Source organism: Rhea americana, unplaced genomic scaffold (genome assembly GCF_003343005.1).
Source record: "Rhea americana isolate MKP2758 unplaced genomic scaffold, rheAme1 scaffold_205, whole genome shotgun sequence".
NCBI lineage: Eukaryota > Metazoa > Chordata > Aves > Rheiformes > Rheidae > Rhea > Rhea americana.
Genome location: NW_028186206.1, coordinates 871,255 through 895,697, shown reverse-complemented (window position 1 = coordinate 895,697; position 24,443 = coordinate 871,255). Strand labels below are relative to the sequence as shown.

The window sequence follows — 24,443 nt, the reverse complement described above, 5'->3', positions numbered from 1 at the left end:
AAAGTACTACACAACAGGCCTACTGAGGGGGACAAAGATGTCAAAACCCCTGCCTGTCACTTTATCTGCCATAGGAGGGAGATAACCAGTCACCTCAGCCCCTTTTGCAAAGTGTCTCTCTGGGCTGTCACATTCCTTCACTGCCTAAAGATAAAATGGAGCCAGTGTCCTTTTGTACTTTGCAAATGGTCATTAAGCTCAAAAGATTTCTATCATGGGATTGTKTTGAAAACAAGGTTCATCTCATGAAAAGATATTTCATATTTCTCCCTGAATTAATTTATTCTGGAACAGGGTCTAGTGCTCTGTTTCAGGGCCTGCTACTAATGACCACAGGCTTATTCTCAACCAGAACGCTGATAATGAGGAGGGTTTTGTCATAGCACATGCATGTGAAAAACATCCAAAACTCTGTTTCTGCACCTGGTGTTTTTAGAAAGAAATAAAAAGCATGGCATCCTTTTCAAACCATCATGAAGAATTGACATCATAGATGTAGCCACAACAGGAAGTTTCTTCATTTAACAGGCAAGGTGCAAAGCTAGAGAAATATACTCCTGAGAGTTTTGATATTTCAGCCAAAATTTTTATTGCCAGCTAACTCTGTGGCTCCATCTCTCTAGAGCCATACTGAATTGTCTATATTAGTATGTGAATCAAGATGACATAGCTGTTGCTAATTAACATTCACAGCACAGATGTACTACTGAGATAATCTTTGGTAGCACCTTTGTCCGAGCGTATCTGCATATACTCTGCTTGATACTGTCATTCTCTTCAACTAAAAAGATGAAGATGAAAATCACAGAATGGTTGAGCCTGGAAGGGATCTCTGGAGATCATCTAGTCCACCCTCCCTGCTCAAGCAAGGTCACCTAGAGCACATTGCACAGGATCACATCCAGGCACATTTTGAGTATCTCCAAGGACAAGGAGTCCACAACCTTTTTGAGCAACCTGTTCCAGTGCTCTGTCACCCTCACAGTAAGAAGTTTTTCCTCATGTTCAGACAGAACTTCCTGTGTTTCCGTTAGTGTCTATWGCCTCTTGTCCTGTCACTGGGCACCACTGAAATGAGTCTGACCCCATCCTCTCTATACCCTCCCTTCAGATACTTGTACACATTGAGAAGATCTCTCTGCAGTCTTCTCTTCTCCAGGCTGGAGAGGCCCAGCTCTCTCAGCCTTTCCTCATACAAGAGATGCTCCAGTCCTTTAATCATCTTGATAGCCCTATGCTGGACTCTCCTCAGTAGCTCCATGTCTCTCTTGGACTGGGGAGCCCAGAACTGGACACAGTACTCCAGATGCGGCCTCACCAGGGCTGAGTAGAGGGGCAGGATCACTTCCCTCAACCTGCTGGCAATTCTTCCTAATGCACCCCAGGAGATCATTGGCCTTCTTGGCCACAAGGGCACATTGCAAGGGCACATGGTCAACTTGTTGTCCACCACCACTCCCAGGTCCTTTTCTGCAGAGCTGCTTTCCAGCAGGTCAACCTCCAGCCTGTACTGGTGCATGGAGTTATTTCTTCCTAGGTGCAGGGCTCTGCATTTGCCGTTGTTGAACCTCAATAGGTTCCTCTCTGCCCATCTCTCCAACCTGTCCGGGTCTCTCTGAATGGCAGCACAGCCCTCAGGTGTATCAGCCACTCCTCCCAGTTTGGTATCATCAGCAAACTTGCTGAGGAGGCACTCTGTCCCTTCACCCAGGTCATTGATGCAAAAGTTGAACAAGACTGGACCCAGTATTGACCTCTGGGATACACCACTAACTACAGGCCTCCAGCCGGACTTTGCACTACTGATCACAACCCTCTGAGCTCTGTCTTTCAGCCAGTTCTCAATCTGCCTCTCACTGACCACTCCTCTAGCCTGCAATTCCTGAGCTTACTGGTGCGGATGTTCTGGGAGACAGTGTCAAAAGCCTTACTGAATACTGCTCTCCTCCCATCTACGACTCTCTCCTTCATCTTAACCTCCTGAGTTCATGTCTGCTCTTAAAAACTGGTGCATTCAAGGTGCCTGTCAAACCCCACAGATACGCTCATTAATTTCTTTCCATCACCTTAACTGTTTTGCTTCAAGCAGAAACCTCCAAAAGTTTTCTCTGATTCTCACCTGGGCTATAGAAATTTCAGTAATATTCAAGAGCAGATATAGATTAAAGAAAGATGATCCCCTCTTCAGAGATTCCAGAAATCCAGGACTAAGCASTGTCTGTCAATAATTACAATGACAAAGTATCTTAATTTCCAGTTTATATGGATTCTTACCTTCTTGCTCTATGACCCTTGGCGGTCACTCTGACTGGGGAATCTAGCAGTCATAAAGGTGACTATCTTGTATGTATGTACCTGGTAGGAACAAAGAATAGCCATGAATACAGGATATTTTCTTTAACAAACAAAATATAGCAGTCATGAAGTGATCGGCCCAACATAGTCCCATGAAAAATGAGACAGTGTCTGAATCTTTAGTCCTGTAACTGGAAATTATCCTGCCCTTTCGAGACACTCAGGCACTTGTCTTGAGACTTTCTTGAATCCTGAAGATTTTATATAATCCTCCAGGATAACCYAGTCTGGATTTTTCCTCCCGGAGAGAAAATTTGGTGGATATGCTAGTGACTCTGTACAGGTGGGTGGGACATTGTTCATGCACAGAGGAAGTGATCAGAATGCACTAATAGTCCCCTTGGTGTTGCAGCAACGTGATGCTGAATAGTTTTCCCCATTGTCACAACCCCCCCCAAGCAGTCCCAAGTCTTTCTGATGACTCCCTGCACTTTTACCTTTTCCCAGGTGTTTTACTAACTACTTTCTGTACTAGTCTGTGCAAGTTCAAGGATCTGAATTTCTGGTAACTAAGTCAATCTTTAGTGAATACTGATTTTGCTTCCCCAGATTWATGAAGGACCTAGCAGAGAAAAATTAGCTGGGATAGTGAACTACTGTTCCCTATTTATCAGTAGCCCCTCAAGGCTGAAAYTGCTTGCTAGAGTATTAGCTGATAAGCCAAAAGGGAGATGAGGTTCAGAGAAAGAATTACCACGTACTTGCCATTATTTTAGAAAAAGCTGGAGCTAGATTTACATGAATGTAATTGCAAAGTTCAGGAAACAGCTCCAAGCCACAGAGAAAAACCTTAAAAATATAACAGAAATAATTTCCTTTTGGAAAATAAAGGAATTTGGAAAATATGAACCCTAGTCCTACCTATAAGCTAAGGACTGTCTAGTATAGCAAATGACAGTATCTGTTCCAGCAGGTCAATTTTCCTACAAGCAAAAAGGCCACATTTCCATTATAGCCCTCTGCTGTAGTCTCCCCCCCCCCAACCCACTACAGCCTCCAGACCAGCTTTCTGCATGCAAACTGGAATGCCACTGTACTCTGGATAGTCTGCTGCTCATGGTCCTTTTTGGATTGCTTTGCTGATTGTCAGRTACAATATTTAGGTTTGGAGCTTTCCGGCAGTTTTGGAGGCTTGTTTACTTTTCCACTTGGAGGAATATTCTCTAATTTTGTGGTCTTTAATGTTGTTTCTGACTGTATGGGAAGATTACAGACCCATAGGTCTTAAAAACTGTTGTCATTCCCTCTTTACAGAGAATCTATTTATTTATGGATGACCACAGATGGACATTGATTACCAGAATTCAGGGAAAACTAACTTCAGTTTTCCACATGATCTTTCAGTATGATCTTAACTCAGCCCTTGCATGTGTACGTCCAAGAGGTGGTATTCAGAGAAATAAATACATACATGATGAGGTGCTACAACAGACCAGTAATGTATAATAGGGCTCCACTCAGTGAGCAGGATTTTTTTTGAGAGATATGCAAGAGAAGTCTGGCACACATCAAAAGGCAATATCTTCATATCCCTGAAAGGCCTTATTTAGCAGATCATCTCTCTGAGTTATGTTGCTGTCATGCAGCAGAGTACCACCTGGAATTTCCAAAGGATTTGAGAGTTTGCAGCCTTTAAGCAATTAGAAGGAAAAAGGAAAAAAAAAAAAAAAAATGAACCAGAAGTTTTCACAACTCTTTCTCATTTGGTGTGTAAATTTCTAACCTTCATATCTTCAGACAATATTACTTATCAAGACTATAAAATAGAATCATTGAGAAATATTTTTTTTATTTCTCCYTACTGTATTAGATACAGAATAGGTCTTAATACTTTTGAAGTGGAACTAAGGGAACTACCATCTTTGATCAGATTAATGGTTCTGTTAGTCCTGTGTTGTCTTGGATAGTGACCAGTTCCACCATCTTAGTGGAAGACACCTGGAGGAGGCAAGTACCATAACACAGCTTGAATAGCACAGCCATTCAAGGCAGTAATTAAAATAGCCATTAGCCTTGGACAACAGGTTMCAAGTCAGCACAYGCCTGCTTTACTTCCATGTGGACATATTTTGCTTATACTTGAGGAGATAGGGACTGGCTGCTTAAGCCYGAAGAATGAAATCCTGCCTTGTATTTGGACCACCAGCTATGCTGGGGCATGACATCCCCTTCAGGCCATTTTTGTATCTTGGGCCCACCATTTCCTCATCTCAGAGGAACAGCAAAGTCTAGCACCAACCCTTGTGCTGTTGAACAAAAACAGGTTGATGTGAGCTGCAAGAAGAGAGAAATCTCTACTCTAGGAGAGTGACAGCCTGGCATTAGGGGTTACTATGTGTTAGAGATGTGAAAAGGGTGAAGGTTTTCAGAGGGAAAGGGGAGAGAAAAAAAGGAGAGAGAAAGGAAATCCTGCGTCACTGCTGATCCCTTCCAGCATCAAGAACCCTTCAACAGTCCCAATCCTTCTCAAAGGTGAAGGCAAAAATTCAAAARCATTGGTTGAAATGAGGCATTTCTATTCTCTCAGGACAGGCTGGTGTCTTACATAAGCATTGAATCCATGCAATARCATAGTTTATGTCATTAGTAATTAACAAAGCCTTAGATAATCTGTGGAAAATCCAGTCTTAAGATCAACTAATTCAAGTTTAAACAGTTCTCATGTGTCACAGGCTATCCGGAGAGATTTCTTTAAAAAACAAACTGTTCAAGTCTGAAAGTTGGGTGGAAGGGAGAGGGGGGAAGAACTTTTAAGTAATAAATTAATATCCCAGAGCAAAACATTTGAAGAAAATCTGGCTATCTGGCTTCTGTTTCCTTGAAAGAAAGTGAGAATTATTTTCTTATTGGAGACATATTCTTTCCATTTGTGCTCCCAGATTTATTCCCAAACTAAGATCTTATATTCTTAGATCCCTTGCACATCAGGTTTCATAGCTGTACCTCTTGAAAAATGAAATTTTAGAATAAGAACTATCAAAATATTTCTTCTCAGTTATTCCCATAAGCACTGCATTATTCCCCCAGGGAAATTTTACAAGAGAAAGAATTCAGCCTGCTCACAGAATACATTAAAGTGAGAACATAATCCACAACTGATGCTCCTTGTTGCTTGTTTGCATTGACTGAGCGCACATCAGACCAGTGCATTTGGCAGCTAGTTTGTAACTTGAAAACATTAAGTCAAATAGTGGAGTGAAAATATCTCACAACAAATCATCCTGAGAAATGCGTGGTCTGTTGGTTTGCAAGCTAGGAAGGGCCRTCATACATGTAGATATACATACTTTCATTTAATGCATCAGTTCTGCATAGTAAGAAAAAGTACATTCCTCTCCATAAAATATACACAACAAAGTACTTAAAGATGTTGAAATTCAAAGCCATAACCATCTGCTTATCACAGACATCTGCTGCTTCAAAGAAAAGACCTATATGAAAGGTTCAGAGCGCTTTAGAGCTCAAAAGATGCATTTGCCAAGAGACTAATGGAACACATGAATATACATAAATCCCCAAAATATAACAATGTGCTATTTTCTCCCTGGAGTACAGTTAAACCAGCTAGATATGTGAGAGTTGAGGCGCAAAACAAAAAATCRAGTGACCTCACATCTTACCCATCTCCACACTGAAAATTAAACATTTTGTCACTCTCCAAACACTCTTGAAAAGCAATGTTTTCTTCCTCCTTCAGAGAGGAGTCTCATGCTGATGCTCTCTACTATTCAGTATCTCCTACTAGTGTACCTTCAAAACATGATTGTTTCCACCCTGCCAACTTCTTCATAAAGAGCCTTCCCCTGGCCTCATTCCAGGAGRTTACACTCCAGCTTCGTCTGAGTGTTGCTTATTAACTTCCTCACRATTTTGGCACCCAAGGTCTGATTGCCCAATTGTAGTCAAACAGACCATTCCATTGACTTCAATGAACTGGGGTTGTCTCCCTTAGCRGACAGTGTCCCCTTCCCTTCATGATGCGAGTATTTCTATCAGCCCAGAAAAGCTCTGAAGACAGAGAGGAAATTCAGGTCAGTGGTAGGGAYGTGGGTGGTAACAAGCTCTTTGGGGCAGTGTCTGTGCTCCTCAGTGCACCTGGAATGGTAGGTCCTTGCAGTGACACACCTGCAACAAATAAAGCTGATGCCACCCTGTGGGTTTGTGTCTGGTCAGAGAGGTTAGTTTGGGAAAGACTGCAAGGAAAGAGAATAGGCTGGTATCTCTTTGAATGGAAAGATACCAGGAACTCTGAGGACATTCAGATGAACCTATTACACTTCTGTCTCAGGACAATATCACCACTGGTTGGTGGAGATACTTGAGCTTTCTGGCACAACAGCCATTTTTCATTCACTTATCACACTATCTGCATATGGGCAGTAATCAAAAGGACAGGGAGCACTCCAGAGACAACAAGAGAAATCCAAGACATCATGACCTCTCTGTATAGGCATCAATAGATATGTAAACTGAATAAAGAACAAGGAGGGATGGTGGAATTTSGCTTGGCATTCATAAATTATTTCATGCTTTTAAGTTATATTGTGAAGACTAGAGAAAGTTGAACCCATCCTCTGTATTAAACCCCAAATAACCATATAGAAGTGATTCATATAAATATAAGCATGATCAGTGAGATTAWTTTTTATACATCAATCAAAATGTTTCTTGTGTCATTTAATGTTCTTGCTTGCTGCATGATCTGTGACCTCTTAAAACCTCATTATAAAGCATATGAAATCCCACAAGACCACAAGTTCAGCATGGTTCACACACTGCTTTTGGTATTAACTCTATCTGCTTTATAAACTTGCTTTCTTCTTGYTCTTTTACTTTGCACAGGTTTTGCATTTTGCTGCTAGCTTCATATTATCCTTGAAATAGCAGTAACAAGAAAATTAAGAAATGAAACAGTTCTCCATGTCACAGATCACAAACAGAAGAAGTCAGTGACTGTAAAAGCAAGGAGAGACTGACCAACTCCTGCACAGGTTCTGCTCCTCACACTACTCACAAGTAAAACATTTTGAGAAACTTCTTTATTTATTGTGCCTGCATACATGCATTATTCAAAACAACACAGCAAAATAAAAACAGCACTGCTAGTATTAGGAAACTCATCTGAAATTTAGATTATCTAARTGTCTTTACGAGGCAATAGAATATACAAAGTTTGTTTCAACAAAATGAAGCCCTTTACTTACACGGTTTGCAAGAGCTTCCAGCAGCTGGCGTCTCTGAATTATAGCGCATGACGATATGGTGCTTTGCTGAAAGCCCCCTAACTTTGGCACTGAAGATGACATATAACTCTCTGGTGCTTCAGACTGATAAGTAATTTCCTGATTTCCCTTTCACAGTATTCTCACATACGTCGTTATCAGTGGTGCACACTGACAGCAGAATGCAAAGCAGGAAGCACAGCAGTCAGTACTGAGGAAAGAGTTCCCTCTTAGATGAATCCGAAAAAAAAAGAGGAGTCCTTGACCTCAACAACTAGAATAAATCTACTGTATCTGTTGGCTCCTTTTTAAATGCATACTTGAGCAGTAACATAAGAGCGAGCAATCTGAGTGCAGGAACTGTGGCATGTCATGTTATATATGGGTAGGGTATAGAAACAGCGCTTCTAACAGAGACACAATAAAACAAAACCACAATGAATGTTTTCATTTTCAGCTTTTATTTGGTTCATATGTTTAAAAATAAAACAAACATGACAGGCTTCTCTATGCCATACCACAATTCCCAAGTGGCAGCATTTTCTGTTCTGTCCCCTCTACTTAGTTTCATTATATTCCAAATTAGGTCACTGTTGACTTTCTATTTCAAGGCTCGATTTTCTGTGAATTTCTGTATTTCAGCCAGGAAATATAACCCAGAATGATGTTTAGCATTTATGACATCATAAATGCAATGAATTGCCTGCAAGCAAAATGTCTTTTTTCAGATTTTTTTTTCTCCTTCAAAAAAACCCAGTTTACTTCATTCTCTTTCTCACTCTCCTGTGGTTTACTTAAACTTGCTAAAGCTATTATAAAACAACAAGCCTTTGAAGCACAGCTGTTTGAGCAAGTGCTCCGTTAATTGAACAAATAGGGAAACTATATGTATTTGAAAAGCAAGATAGCGATGCAGATTAAAATAGGTAAATAAAAAGTTTCAGCAAAAAAAAAGCTCCCTTCTCCACTGTAAAATCCAAAATTTACAAGAAAGAGAAAAGACATCATTTTGAACATTATTCATTCAATTCCTAGACAGTGAGGACAGAGGATTCTATGAGAAGCATTAAAAAAATCAGCATTATAAAAATAACAAAAGAAATAGCAAAAAGATAAAAGGAGAAGTCTAAGTCCTCATTCATTCTATTGTATTCAATTGCAGAAGAGAGAAAAAGGGAAATGGACTTAGAGTCTAAAATAAAGCTTTAGAATATTGTAAATGCGAAATTCCTGCATTTATAAAATACAAAGAAAAAAAACTCCTCAAAACTTTTAATAAGCATTTCTAGTTTAAGAAAAAAAGTAGTTTTTAATGAAGAGTGATCTAATGATGTTTTTGTCTAGTATATAAAGTACTCTCTTTGTGTAGCAATGGACTTGAACAATCCCCTACACGTTTTAAATTTCTGCTGTCAGATGTTTTGGACTTTTTTTGCCATTTCTTTTTTTGCGAACTTTATTGAAGGCACTAAAACACATGCACAACTTCAAAGTTGTTTATTGGTAATTAAATTGCTTTTCCCAGTTGTAGCTGACTGGTAGCAACAATCTTTTGTATTGAATGAGAGAAGTCTCAATTTCAATTTAGTTTCCACTTATATCCATGTCCTTTGTCAAATACCAAACTCTTAAGTCTACAGTAAACTGATTTCAACTCTTTTCTTTTCAACTCTTCCTGCTGCTTTCCCCTCCCCCCCATTTTTTCAAAATATGAGGTACTATCAACCAATATATATGAGATGAATTTCAAAATGTTAACTTACTGATTTTTTATTTTAATTAAATTTTGTGTTTGAAAGTTTAGCAGTTTGGGCATGGTGCCTGCAACCGAGGTGATGCAATATATGTTGGAGTGGGCTCGTATCTGGCCATCGTAATGCAGGCAGGAGCCCCCCGGCTGGCCCGCGTCGGCCTTTGCAGGCCAGCGTCAGGACGGGAGCGCCCAGCCTGCGTGAGTGGTGCTGCACGGCGCGGGGGCGAGCAAACCGGCGCGTCCCTGCCGGGGCTGCCACGCAGGTGCACAAGACGCACGCGGCACCAGGCGGGTGTCCAGAGCCCCAAGCCYGGCCCAGAGGCCACCTGCTCTCAGGCTCCGCACCAGGTCCTCCGCGCCGTGCAGCACCGCCTGCCCCATCTGCAGCACAGCCGCTACACTTCATTAGCCAGCATAACACCCTGGCAGCCTTTGCTCATGTTGATATTCGTCATGGGAACGTTAACTCCCTTTTCTGCAGGCTCTTACTCCGTAAGTTCCCTTACTGAGCTCTGTGCACTGCCTTTGCTACTCTGCTCAGAAAAATCACAGATCTCTATCATCAGTGTTGCCTGCATTCTCATGGACTCCGCTGATTAATATATTTTTCAGGAACAAGTTCGGTGTTTCCAGGCTTTCTGTGGGCTTGCACAGGCTTGTTTTCAATGCCATCCTCATCTCATACTGCTCTCTCTCCAACTCTCACCTTTCCACTGGCAAAGAGCAAGCTCTTTTTTGCTGCAGCTCCTGATACCTACAATAGTTGGCATCAGCTACGATGACAGACTCAGCCCTCTTTGCTAAGCCATCAGCAAACACACCTTTTGTGTTTTTCAAAAATAACTGGGATTTTTTCTTTTAATTTCATTTTATGATATAGAGGTCTTGTGACATGGTTTACATGAGCAATGCTTGACACACAGGACTGTTTGTATACACCCAGATTTTAGAGGCAGCCCAGTGAATGAAGTGTGCTGGGAGCCCATCCAGCTTTCTATCCATAATTACAAGAGGCTAAACATCAAAAACTGCTTGGGAGCTATTACAAAGAGTCAATCCCTGGGCTAACASTAACCTACTTCTTTGGTTTTGAGATAAACAGAATATATACCTAACTTTTGAGGACCAAGTCATATTTCTATAATAATATTCTCAGGGTGGACCTCCAAAACACACCACTAATCTGGGCACCGCCTAATTATCCAAAGCATGATTCAGTTTCTACCCAGGGATCTGGCTTGTGCTGGTGGAAGTAACAGGCCRGCACGCAGCGCACTGACAGCACCGTACGCCCGGGCTGCGCTGTGCATTCCCAGGCGCCGACCCCRCTCCAGCCATAACACAGCTGTGTACGCTAGAAGCCTCAGAGTGTTGCGTTTTACTATGAGGATACACAATTGTGCCTTGCCGTTGAAGACGGCAGTGCTCTTTGCATGCTGCTCCTTCACTGAAACTGTCATCTGTTTTGCAGCAGATTGTATATGCATTCACAGGCACATCAGGATTTATGTAGGAGTTAAGAAAACAGTTCACAAACTAAGGGTCACATTTATAATTGCAGTTGTGAATGTGGAAATGGAAGGTTGGCCAGGACTCCAGAAGCTGCAATGCATACAGAAATGAATGAGACTTGTTGGGTGGAGTTTATGTCATGATGTACCATATCAAGCATTTTAAAACCTTCTGTTTTTCTCTTAGAAATGCAGACCCTTATATACCAGTTAAAGTCTTATTTTTCTCATTTATCTTCCAAATATCCTCCAAAAGATTGGGAGGGCTCTGCTTCAGCAGGCTGGGGAGTACTGCCTTGCTGGTGTCTGACAAGGTACTGCCAGGTACTAGCAGGAGAGAATGAACTACCGAGTTCTATTTTGTTCTTCCAAAATTAAAATATTCAAAAATTTTCTTCCAGTGAAAACTTCCAAATACTACAGGTTTTCATATAACTGAAGATAATTAATGTCCTCCAGATTCCATTTTTTTAAAGTAGAGAAACTCCATTTTCTAGACAGCTCCTTTTGTAGGCTATTATATACAGATCTGTGTCTATATATGGCTTTAAAAAATTTAGGCACTTCAAGGTAGGCCCACCTGGATGCAACCCTGTCTAACGTGCTCTAGGTGACCCTGCTGAGCAGGGAGGTTGGACTAGATGATCTCCAGAGGTCCCTTCCAACCTTACCGATTCTATGATTCTATGATTTATGTACCAGTAGCCGTTAYTTCCAATGTCAATTCACTAGACTTTTACAAAGTCCAATTTGATTGCTCAGATCAAATGGGGTGATACTACTTGCACGTAATCAATAGGAAACACAAAGTCCAGCTTCACTATTGCATATAAGGGCCAGAAGGATGGAAACACTGGTTCCATGTCAGTGTACAATGACAAGGCAAGTAAATGTGAACTACAGAGTATATTTCCCAATATAGTAACTTTTCATTACCTTCAGATGGTCTATTTCGAGATAAACTATGCCACTGATTCAAAAAGTCACATGGGCTCCATGGAGGTATCTAAACACATTAATGCTGTTTCTAGGCTCAGCCTGGGGCCCAAATTGCTTTGAGTGTAGACACCAAGTTGCACTGAATCAGTTCAGTGTGTCATGACTTTGTTGTTCTGTCACTGTTGGAGCAGGCTGCCTCCTGCCAAACTATCTCAGGGGTTGGAGCCCATGTTCTCCAATGCTCCACAAGCATGTATTTGCTAAGATGCAGCATTAGCATCAAATCACAGAACCATAGGAATAATGTGGTTTGGAAGGGACCTCTGGAGTTCATCTAGTTTAACCTCCTGCCCAAAGCAGGAGGTTAGATCCTGGTTAGATCAGGTTTCTCAGACCCATGTCCAGTCAAGTTTGAACACCTCCAGGGATGGAGATTCCAAAGTCTCTCAGGGCAGCCTGCATGAATATTTGGCCACTCTCAAGGTAAAAAAAAACCAACAAAAAACAAACCTTCACCCTTATGTCTAATCAGAATTTCCCAGGCTCCAGTCTGTCTCCACATTATGACCCACAGCTGGACAGCTTATGTCCACAACTCTATCAAAGCAAGTYGGTCCCTCCCAAGGTACTGGGGAGCACAAGGTCAAGACATGTAAGTGGTTCAGCAAGCTTAGGTCCAGCAAATTTGCCTCTATTCCAGAGCTAAAGAGCTCACGTGGCCCTGCACTGACTTCAGCTGGCAGCTGGCTCTTCAGTGCATGCCATGAAGCCTGTATTATTCAGMGTTTTCAACTGCATGCAGCATAGCTGACCTCCATTACCCCAGAGAGCAAGGAGCTGAGTATATATATGAKTATGATCCAGAGGCAAGTTTGCACACCTTATCCTAGATAATTACAAGGTGTTGGCTATTGCACTATCTGATCATCCAGTCATTTGAATATAGTTATATACCCTGAAATCCAAAAGATAATATCCTATTTTACAGGTGAAGCTCTAGGGCACAGATATGATATTATTTGCCAGAGATCATACAGTCTATGCAGATAAGAAATTGAAGCTACATCATGAGGCTAGCATCCTAACAACTGGACTCTCCTGTCCCCTCTGTGTGCATTCCATAGATTTAGAGGACTGAAAACCACCCTACTATTATGGATCATTTTCTGAGGAAAGGAGCAAAATAACACAACACTCTTAAGATGCTAACTATGTAATGAGTTCCAGTGCTGAAGCTGAAACTGGGGGAAAATTAAGAAGTCGTAATCCTGCTGCTGCTGTACATGTGGTGGGCAGCTGTACTACAAATCATCAAATGAATGATTCTCCTTAAAATACAGCCTTTCTGACAAACTGCAATGGAATCCAAATTAGTAAAAGCTGGTTTCAAAAACCAGGAAAGGTCCCCGTGATCAGCACTGGCTGTCAGTGCAAATTCATATTATAATGATCAAAAGGTTTGTGAARGTGACTATTGCTGTAACTTGTTTAAATTGCAGGCCTGGAAAAATATACTTAAGACATCTGGAGTCTATTTTTGTTTTGAAATTAAATTCATACATATAGAGAGCTTTTGGAATATTGAAAGACAAGATAGTTTTGTCTTGAAAGACAAAAGCTAAAACGAAAACCTTGAAATAAGGAAGYGCCCTTTACACATGACCCTTGTATTTCAAGTTTGTCATTTAGTTTGTAGTGAATAACACTGTTTTAGGCAGGGTCCCAAAAAYGTACATATAAATAACATGTAGCTAGGCAACAATACATTATTTCTGAAAAAAAAAAAAAAGAGTATAGCATGGGTCACAGCTCTMTGTTAGATGTGTTTCACTTCCAGATAGTTTTTTTCACATCCCATGTGTAGATCTCCCACACTATAACCCACAATCTTGTGTGCTGCATACCTGCCCAAACTAGCCAGGCCAGCAAACTCGGGACCACAGCTGTATCTCACTTAAAATGAGGTACTAATAGTGCTTGTTCCTGTGATCACAGCTAATACATGAACTAATGAATAATGGGCAAGAACTCTGGAGCTGCAAACTCCCAGTGAGGCTTTAAATTTAAATTTAAACACATTAGGAAGAAATTTGACATCTCCTTTTAAACCCATAGTGCATAATATGGGTTATAACTGTATGGGCTATATAACTTCTAAGTCTTGAAAACCGACTGACCACATCCTCAGTTGATACAAATCRGTACAGCTGCATTGACTGTAAAAGAGCCATAATTAATTTACACCAGATGAATTTCTGGCTCAAAAATGCGCAGAAGCATACATATTCCCCTTCTGGTGCCACTGGAAGACGATTCAGAACCTGACAGCTACTATGGCTCTATGCTCACATCAAAGCTCACACTTAGGGTTTTTACCAGACCTCATGGGGACTGAACATTTGTTTCTGAATGCTTTACTGAGCTGTATAATTTACGAACATCAACAGCACATGCCTCAGAAGCAAATCTCAGCTACAGATAACAAATGTCTTGAACCTATACTTAAGGGCCTGTGTAATTTTCCATTGAAGGGTCAGAAGGGATTCTTTAATAAACTGCTTTACATYTTAGAGGTCAGAAAACATGGATGGAGTCTCTAAATGCTTTAAGGCAAGCACATTCTCACTCTCCCATTGTGGAGTGTATCTTCACTCAAAAGCAAATCTCATTTCAAGTACTGCTGCTTTGTCAAAGGTAGGAATGCAACATAATYCAAATTATGGGATTATGGGAATTAGAAAATTCATTTAGAAAATTCAAATTAGAAAATTCAATTAGAAAATTCCCTGGGAATTAGAAAATACATTTTATGCCAATAGTTTGTGTCACTTTTCCATCGAAAATCCTGTGGTCATGAACAGTGTATGTTCATCATGATGGTAAAACATTGTATTTTGTTAATTTCTTGACAGTTTAAGAAAATGGTCCTGTTTGCAACAGATTAAACYCCACACAAGTTAAATCTGCACCCCTCTCTTCTCCATAGCCTTGGAAATGACCAGTCAGAAACAAAAAAACAGTTCCACAGAATATCAYGTTCAAGACTGTATCTGGAAATTCRAAACAGCTTTTCTCCTTCAAATCCAGTCTTATTATCAGGTCCGGAGGAAAGTTTAGGCTATTTTAGACYRAGCAATTTGTTAAAGACAGATGGTCTCCTTAAGTATGAGATGTTCTAACCCAAGGGCATCCTTGAACATAACCTCAGAAATATAGCATGATGAAAGGCATATGATAACAATAATAATAACAAATAATTAAATAGGCAAAGCAGAAGTCACTTAATGTATATATCAATCTTGAAGCTCAGCTTTGTTTGCGGCAGGTCTACATCACTGWTACAAAATAATGTAATAGCATGCAGCTATCTTCAGGCAGGAAAAGGCTTCAAAGCTGAAAAGCAGACTGCAGCTTTGCAGAATATCCTTGTGCTGGTGCAGTCATTACATGTTACTTAAAGCAGCTTGAGTGAAAAAGGCTTGTCTGGATTGATTTTTTTATTACAAAAARAACTTTCAGTTCATCTCAAACGCGAGATTATTCCAATTGTCTTCAGGTTTCTTCCCATACTGTTTTTCCAGATCTCTTTATGGATATTGTCTATGGGAATGAAGGGAGTGTAGTGCACTGGAGCAGAGTGAAAAGAGCTCTTATTCCTATTCTTAGCTCTGCAGTTGACCCTGATCCCTTTCTGCTTCTGTTTTGCTTCTTCTCACGCTTTCCTTTAGCCTACATCATATCTGGCTTGATGTGAAGTTCTGTACCTTTCTTACACATTGTCCAATCCTACAGTTAATATAGTTAATCAGGGAGAAAGGTTACCCAACAGCTCCAGAGCCCTGGAGATACTGCTCACAGCAGCTGCTGCTCTTCAAAAGAGGTTGCTGAGGGGAGAGACGCTGGTCATCAGAATAGTGTCCCATAGCATCAGTACAGCACAAAGTTTGATTTTCCATGACCCCAACAAAAAAATTGAATATGAGGTATTTTGCATTTTCTTACAAATGGTTCAATTATGGTAATTAAACCTGAAAAAACAATTTTCTGAAAGTAGTATGCAGTGCTATGGCTGCAGTATTTGCATGCAGCATGCAGTTGAAGGGGCTTATTCTTATTCCAGCCTTTTCCATCAGCTTTAAGCAATAGAAACCAATGATCTGAAAGAGGTGTCAGCTAAAGGAAGGTATATAGATTGTTCACAGGCAGCTGGACCTCTCTGAATGTGTGACCTTGCTGAAATACTGGCACTCTAATGTTAGCTGTGGCCTCCAGCATTGATATAAAATAGATAATAGCAATAATTTCACAGTCCCATTAGCCTCATTTAAAATTGATTTGGAACTAGGTTCCTTCCCATTTAATTCCTTCAACCATTTCACCACGTGAAGCAAATCCTGTTTCTATTAAACTTGTCAGACCAACCCTGCTACAGATTTCAGCTGAGCATTAAGGCTCCAGCTGGCAGGAGCAGTTACTCTGCTTTGGCCTCATCTGGGCACCGCGCTCTGCTTTAGCTGTTTGCTTTCAAACAGCCAATGATGAAATCATGTTTTCAAAGGTGAGACAGGTTGCCCTTTGGAGCTACAACCAAGGCCTGTCTTTGGCACTCATGTGACAGAGGGTTGCAATGTCTGTTAAATAATGTTCTGAAGGCCTAAATAGATAAATATTGTCGTTGTTGATTAAAGGAAGCACTGCCAGCCACTTTTGGCCAGTGTAACAGGAAAATGTGTCATTACCTCAGGTTTAAAAGATATTAGACATTGTTTAGTGATTCCAAGGGCTTACAAAAATTACAGGGAGGAAGAGCTGGTAACAGCATCTGACACAAATTTGCTTCATTCACGGATAAATTAACATTAATTATCCAATTTATAGAAGAGTTATGGTGGAAGGGCCCCCTCTCACCCCCCACTGCCGCATATTTGGGGGATTAAGTTGTTTGTTTTTAGTGATAAATTAGAAACATCTGCTTCCGCTGACATAATGGAAAGAAGGCACRTACAGCAAGCTCACTGGGCTAGCTGCTCAAACGCTTGCAGAGGTTTTGGTACCAGCGTGCTGGCACAGAGTCCTGCTGATTTCTGAACATGGTGTTAGGCTGGATTAGGCGATCTCGGTGTCAGGGCTGAGTGGAGGAACCACATGGCTTCTCTCAAACTCTGCTTAGACTGATTTTTGAAGAAGGTCAGAATAGCAGTGAACATTTTGAGCAGCATGCATTAGGCAGATCCTTCCTTTTAAGGGTATCTTGGCAGTTCTTCCATGCAAGCAAAACTGTTTCTGTTATGGGATCATCTAGTCTTAATTTCAAAGAATCCAAACCTTGTTCCAGAGTAACCACAGAGGTCATTTAAACATGAGAAACAACGGCAGTAAGTGTACACAGAAAGAACAGACCAGTTATTTCTTCTAATGAAGAAAATGGTGCTAATTTAGGGAACTAACATATTTTACAACCCTGGCATGTCTCTGGAGAGATGATACAACTTTCTGGTTGTTGAGTTAGACTGAAAATGGCCAAGTGATACACCATGTCAAATTCACTTCACACGTGCCTTCACCTCATGGAGAAGATATAAAAACAACCCTCCTTTTTACAAGCCATTATTTGTAGAAGTGGAAAGCTCAGACTAAACCCTGCCAGATGCAGCAATCCAAATATAACCTGGGTGTCTGTAGAGCTGCACCCACGATGAACCCTGCACTGACATCACCTTACGCAACCCTGCTAAAGAGGAGTGCWGGGCTTGTTTTGACTTCAGTGTGGCCTGGATTTCACTGCAGAGTTTTAATGTGTGCCCTAGTAGGCTACAGCACCAGACATTACACACACACTGGCCAGAATTTTCAGTCTTCGACAATCAAAGCTCTCACACTGCAGGCCTGTGCCACCATGACGGAGCATGCTTAGAAAAAGGGAACAACTGAGATACCGGGCAGTTTCTAGAAAACATCTCCTGTTTCTAGGATGTTCTCTTTTTCTACCTTGGTATTTTCTCCAAATGGGCTCGAGGATTATGTGCTTTTACCAATGATCTTCAGATAATCAGCAGCTCTATCAGAGCAAGAAATCCTAGGCACATTCACTGCCCACTCTCAGACCAGCAATACAGTACATGCTGTGTACAGGAGTTGGACACCTTCTGGATGCACAGGAGAAATTGTTCAGTTGTGCCCTAGTGCAATACAAATGTATTTATACCTGAGAAATTCCAGGCATGGAAATCTGGAATCACAGTTCAGCCTAAAGAAGGCTATGAAATCACTAGTGATCTGTGTGGGCTTGCAGCACGCCTCTTGTTAACAGCGAGCAGTCCTAGTGGGTCTTGCAGAGGAAACTTGATTTTCCTTTAAAAAAGGAAAACTCAACTTTCAATTTTCTTTTAAAATCCTCTCATCCTTTTTCTCAGAAATGCAGCCCTGAAAAGCACACTCTGATATAAGCCAGTGTAATCCAGCTGTAAAGGTTAAAATGCAGTGAAATGCAGCTGGTCCCTCTTTCTCTAGAGGACCTGAACGCCAGCCACTTTGTGCAGTGCCCTCCCACAGCACTGCAGATGTCATTCATATACTGGTGCAGACAGCAGAGAATCAGTCCTTCCTGAACCCATGGGCCATTCCCAGTTAGAAATAATCTGCTCTGTATGTGGGTGGAGTAGAGAGGGGAATGTAGAAGTAGGTATGAAAAACTGTTTCATAGCTGGCCAAAATCACTAACCCTCCGTGTCCTGCCCAAGTTGTTTTCCTCTGCCTGACTGCTCATATTACGCTTTTAAATGCAATAGTACCCTTGGGAGAACTTGGTTTTTGCATTCCTACCTGAGACATTCAGATAGATACAGACAATAGTTGAAATGAAGTTGAAACAGGAAAGGGAATTCTTTTTTTTTTTTAAACTGAAGCTGCGGAGAGAAGTGAAAATTTCCTTCCTTCAGGAGAAGAGTGGGAGCTATGACCAGCCTTATTGGTAATTGCTTTGCTGGAGTGGAGACTGTCCTGTTGACACCCCCATAAATCACTGCCTCTCTCTGGAACGGTTTCTCCCTGCCCCACCTCAAAGCAGAGCCTAGAGAGCTGCCATTCAGAGGTAGCCCACAGACATGTATCTCTGTCTTCTAGCAGGAAACTGAAGCTGCAATAACAGACAGAAATTTAGAGAGGCCAAAGTGGCCTCAGCCATCCCCTAGCCCCCAGGAAATCAGCCATCTGGTAGCATGAGAGCACTGCTGCCTTCCCAAGCTATTTGAGCAGAGGTTACAGACCAGCCCATCAGCTGCCGTCACTTCGGCGGCCCCTTCAGAAACCCTCTTCAAGGAGCTCCTGGATAAACACCTAGTGAGGCCAGGAAGATGGAGGGATTTCAGAAAGGGGAAGAATGTTGAATTGGTAACTTACAGGAGGGAAAGGATAAAGGAACTGAGGAGGATTTAGAGACAAGTCAGAATGTGCGGAACAGAGAGGATTTCTGAAGCAGGGCTCTGATCAAAGACTGTTCTCATGGCTTTGGACCAAAAAAGCACAGGCTCTGGAAGATAGCCTTCAGAGCATATCTGTGCAGAGCTGGACCTGATAAAGTCCCAAATGAGTCAACTGCTCTGTAACAGAATTCTGGCATGATGTCCAGAGTAAGCAATGGATGCAGCAAGTAGGTGCTTCTCTGTCAAGTCCCCAAAGAGACACTTCCACTGTTTATTGGGAGTGAAAAGAGATTTGAAAAGTAAGTGAAAAAGGACTTGAACCAACTGTCTGGGAAGTGTTGGGGGGGGGTAGTTGTGAGATCAATCCTTAGGTATATTAAACCACAACAGACTAGAGCTGTGCAAGAACATCAGTGCAATGCTAGCAAGACTGGCATAACATCAAGTTTTTATAGCCTGTCGAAAAGGGAAAATGCTTTTGGTCCTTCTGCCTGATTGCTAGTGAGAAGACTTGTTTTAGCAGGAAGGAATTTCTTCCTCCAAGAAAATGGAGAGTTTTCTTGGACAAATCCAAAAAAAGTTCAGACTTTTTTTTCCAAAGGGTAGAAGAACAAACAGAAGGTCTCTCTCTCAGCAGCTTATAGATCAGGTCCCCCCAGACTGTTGTGATGGTGAACTCCTGCACTGACCTGGAGCCAGCTGTGGGGCTCATCAGGCGGAACGGGCAGTGCATGCAAAGCAAAGAGGTGGGGTGAGCAGGTCTGACACATGACTCTTGAGCTCTGCCCTTTGAGCCCTTCTTATTTTTACAGCACTGTCACTCCCTCTTTCTATTGCATATTTTTTAAACTACACTTCAGGTCCTCTCCATATCAATACCTCTTCCACTCATTTTTATTGAAAGAAAAATATCTTTATTGAAAYAATATAGAAAAATATATGGAGAATATATTATACTATATTCTATACTATAGAGAAGTAGAACAGAACGCATGAGTTACAATACATCCTAAAAGGCATCCCGTTATGGAATAGTTCCCTTCCTCCCCCCAGCTGTAACTTCAGACTCTACCAGATGTTCCTGTTTAGAGAAGGGTGTCTGATTTTGAGTTTGGGGTCTTTCCAAAGGGGGGAGGGAGAGCGTAAGTTAAAAATAGAATGAGTGGCCTGACCAAGTCCAAACGCAGTCAAGTATCTTGAATAAATCTTGTTAAAGATTTGGAATCCATTTCTGCAGGCTGCACCACTTTCAGGTCTGAGAAATACTTAGATGTGAGGAAGACAAATCCAATAGATAGACTGAAGACAAGCCAATACATTGAAACCAGCACAACGTATGGATTCTCACATCTCTCAGCCCAGGAAAGATTGTTCCCCAGAGATTTCTTCTAGATTTGCCCCGACTAAGTGAAACATCCCCGTCAGTAAGCCTTTTCTCCTCTTTCCTCTCTCCCTCAGGAGACTGTTTCATAACCACATCGCTCTTGTTGCCAGGATCCTTTTCCCATTAYGTGCCTGCTATGCTTTCCCTTTAGAAATGCTCCCCATTACTCTCTGCAATAAGGACTGGTTTTATTCTGAACAACGCTGCCCTTCCTCACACTTACACCTCCCAGAAATGTGCAGACTCTTTGATCATTTCATCATACCTCCTGCACCAGTAAAATATCCTTGARGACTTGATTCGGCTCCTCTGCAGTTTTGCCTGTTGCACTTCGAGCTTTCCAATTTGCATTCAGTATCAGGTGAGCCTTGAGGCTAGGCAGCCAGGAACAGATTCACAACACTCATGCAAAGAGAAAATTAAATTCTAATTGAAAGAGAACCCGAACAACGTCAGCATAGCTGAATTGTAGCAAACACAGTCTCCTCTTCAATCCCAAAGTGAAACTGCCCTAATAATCTGCATCTCTTGATTTAGAAAGATTACGATGAGAAATTAACACCTTTTGTGAACGTTTTCAGCTTGTAAATAAAATGTAAATCTGKCCAGTAATTATCTTATATGGAGCCTTTATTTTGCTTCTATGATGACAAAGATTACCCTGAAAGCCAAGATTACCTGCCAAGAAAATCACTTCAACTGCTTTGCTGCCCTTTAGACTAGCAAAGATTCCAYGTCAACAGATAAAATGGAGTTTGACTTGTGCAATATCCATGACAAACAGTCTCTAGGAATCAGAAAAACTATTTTTTTTAATGCCTCTTAATTGTACTGTGTAGCCTTAGGATTTTCACCCCCCATGCCCTCAAAGTTAGGTTTTCCTGGTCTCCCTAAATTGGCATTTTATCATTTGCAATGTCTCTCTTCAGGAACATGGATGTTATTTGATCATACCATGCCAGTGTGTCTAATATTGCTGCTGCTGTAGCATCTGTTTAAGGATGATAGCAACAAGGCTTCCCAATGCACAGGGCAGACTTATGAATAGAGACATTACAGACAATTCAGGATACAAGTCAGCTGTATCACAGTGAATGAGGAAGAAGATACTTTCCTGCAGACACTCAAATCCAATTCTTGGGACATGGCTTATATATGGCTTTCCACCTGTCTTTTCATCTTGCAGCTGTGACTGAACCACAGATCTGTGGAACAGTGATGTGTGCGGATGACAGATAGGATGAAATAACACGAACAGTGCTCTTCGCTTGCATTATTTCCTGTTATGGCTGCCAAATGAGAAGCAGTCTCTGCGATTCCTGTGAGCTTTGTGGGCAGTTTTGATCCTCAGTTTCAGAAAATGTCCTGTCTCTTGTGTCACTAAGCAATGTGGATACAAACCAACCTTCTCCATATACTCATCACTCTCATATTTTTATCAAGCCCAAGGGATATTGTGGAGCGAGGACAAGGAATAGACAATAACTAAGCAAATGGAGAAAAATTCCCAATCCCCAAGCCATGTAGTCCTTGCCTTGCCTGCGTGACACTTGATCATGATACACTTAGCCTTCACTTTTGGGATCTCAGTGAGGATGGTAAAGGTGGGGGATCCCCTGCGTGCACAAAACTTATCAYGCAGGCAGTTTCAAAGGTAACAAGCTTTCCAGATTCCCCTCATTCCTGTGGGCTAGGCCAGGCATATTGACTCATCCACTCCCAGTCCACCCTGGACCTGCCCTCCCTGTGTTTCTCCCCCTGCACTCTTAGATKGATTTCTCAGGTGGAGCGTGTCCCTGGGGGACACAGCCTCAGCGATGGGGYCGGCTCTGCACAAATTCAAGGGAACCAGCAACGGCACAGCCCACATTTTCCACCTGCTCAGAAAGGTCACTCCCAGCGGGGTCTGGTTAAAACGAAAATCCACTCAGCAGACCGGATTAAATAGTCCCAAATCAGGAAAACAGGGAGTAGGGCATTGCAAGAAGAAGGGAGTTTCCACCTCTTTAATGCACTGTGCAATGTGACACGGCAGTTTTGCAGTTTCTGAAGCAGCCATCTGTAGAGCCACTCTCAGCAAATTTCCACAGCTTGCACAGCTCCAAGGACTGCAGATAATACTGCACTCACACCCATATTTTCCTAAAACTTCAGCCTGAAAAACTTCAGCATTTCCTTTAAAGTGAGAAAACTTCAGCCTGAAAAGCTTCAGCATTTCCTTGAAAGTGAGTGGGGTACAGAAACTAGTCACTATCCTGAGTGTCATGTTTAGGGCAGCTGGCACGCGAGCAAGCCTTGCCTCAGGGTCATCTGAATAATGGTAACCAGAAACTCAGGGGAAAAAGGGGCTCAAGGAATTGCTTGTYCATCTACACTCTCACCTACTGAGATTGCGGTTGCACTTAATCACTGACACTCATTTAGATTTAACAGCATACATTCTCCCTCCAGTTCATACAGCACATAGACACAAAGCATACTGTCAGTAGTAGAGGAAGCACAAAAAGYTAAATTACCTTGGTAAAAACCAAAGAAACATCCCAATGAAATGTCAAACTGATATTTCTGTGAGAATTTCATAAGTTAAATTCAGGAGCTCAATCTTGCAAGAGCACAACCCCGAAGCAAAATGATTTATTTGGAATTTACAGATTATTTCTGCAAAACAAATTTCTATGAAACCATAGCAACAAAGGTTGAAGTGAATATTTGGAATGATGCTAGAATCATTCATGAGGGAAAAAGACTTACAATCTCTATTTTGGATTGATAGAATGTAGGATGAAACTTAAATATGGAGAAATATTTCAAAAGATTTTAAACAGTTAAATTACCATAAACCCTGTCAAAAAGACATTTAAAAATAAATTTTGACTATAAAATTATGTTCTTGATTTTTTAAAAATCTCTCTGGTAACTTTCTGATAGAGAGGTTATGTTCATAAATGTCAAGGTTTATTACTTTTCTCTTACAAGACAGGATATATATACAGATTTCAGTAAAGTCCTACTACATAGATTTCTAGTGGAATCATAGACCTATATTTTTCTGGAAGGTGCCTCTATTTTGTTCCCTTCTTTAAATGCATTTCAGAGAAGTCAGAACAGGAAAATAGAATCAGTTGCAACTTACCTTACATTCACACAGATGACACCATTTTTTCAAGAAAAGCAATACTATTCTTTTGAGTCGTTCCGTAACTGTTGTAAATTCAAGCCAACAAGTAATTGTTGGTGAGTCAAAATCCTTTAAAACAAGTTTAAATGTTTTGATGACAAATAATATACTTCATGAAAACTTATTTGAAGCTTGATGCGCTTGTATTAAGTTTTGCAACTGTCTGTCTCAGCTAAATAAGCTCCCACTCCTTTCCTCGGACACTTGCCAGCTTCCCTAATTTAAAGCAACTGTCAGCTTGCTATAAAACTCCTGCTGGAAAGAGTGCAGTATATAGTGTGGAGCAACGAGCAAGTGTTTGCTCCGGAGCGAAGCCCTGTGACATGGAGTCCTAACCAGGCTTGGGGGATAGCCTCCCCAAGGTGACATTATATCATTTTTGGAAAGCATTATAGGCTAGGTTGTCCTTCTGTGTAAAGACACAGAGAAGAGGAAAAAACCCTGTTTTTCCTGGCATTTAGTCTCCTCAGCGTGAGTCTTGGGAGGAGCAGGATCTGCCTTGAAGTGAAGGAAGAGGGAAGAGYCTCGAGTGCACAGAGCTCCCAGAAGAGCCAGATCCCCAAATCTGTCAAAAGGCAGATTGCAACTCTAAACTTCTCCCTCACGTGATTTTGGGGAGTTTCAAAAGCAACTTGTGTGAGTGGTCTATCTTCTGAGATACTGTCAGGGTATAGATAACA

The 24,443-nt window shown here is 41.4% G+C and overlaps 1 protein-coding gene across 4 annotated transcripts in view; it reads right to left on the bottom strand.

Moving 5' to 3' along the window:
* C1QTNF7 (C1q and TNF related 7) overlaps positions 1-24,164 on the bottom strand; it is a 53,225-nt gene extending 29,061 nt beyond the window's left edge. For 2 of the 4 annotated variants that reach the window (XR_014895779.1, XM_085304250.1), the window contains exons 1-2: positions 7,560-7,943; positions 2,275-2,355 (exon numbers count right to left, since the gene is read on the bottom strand). The gene's annotated coding sequence lies outside the window, so the exon portion shown is untranslated. Of the gene's footprint in view, positions 1-2,274; positions 2,356-7,559; positions 7,944-23,718 lie in introns of those variants that run through there. The other 2 variants (XM_085304251.1, XM_085304253.1) reach the window with 2 other exon arrangements.
* Between the last annotated feature and the right edge of the window lie 279 nt (positions 24,165-24,443).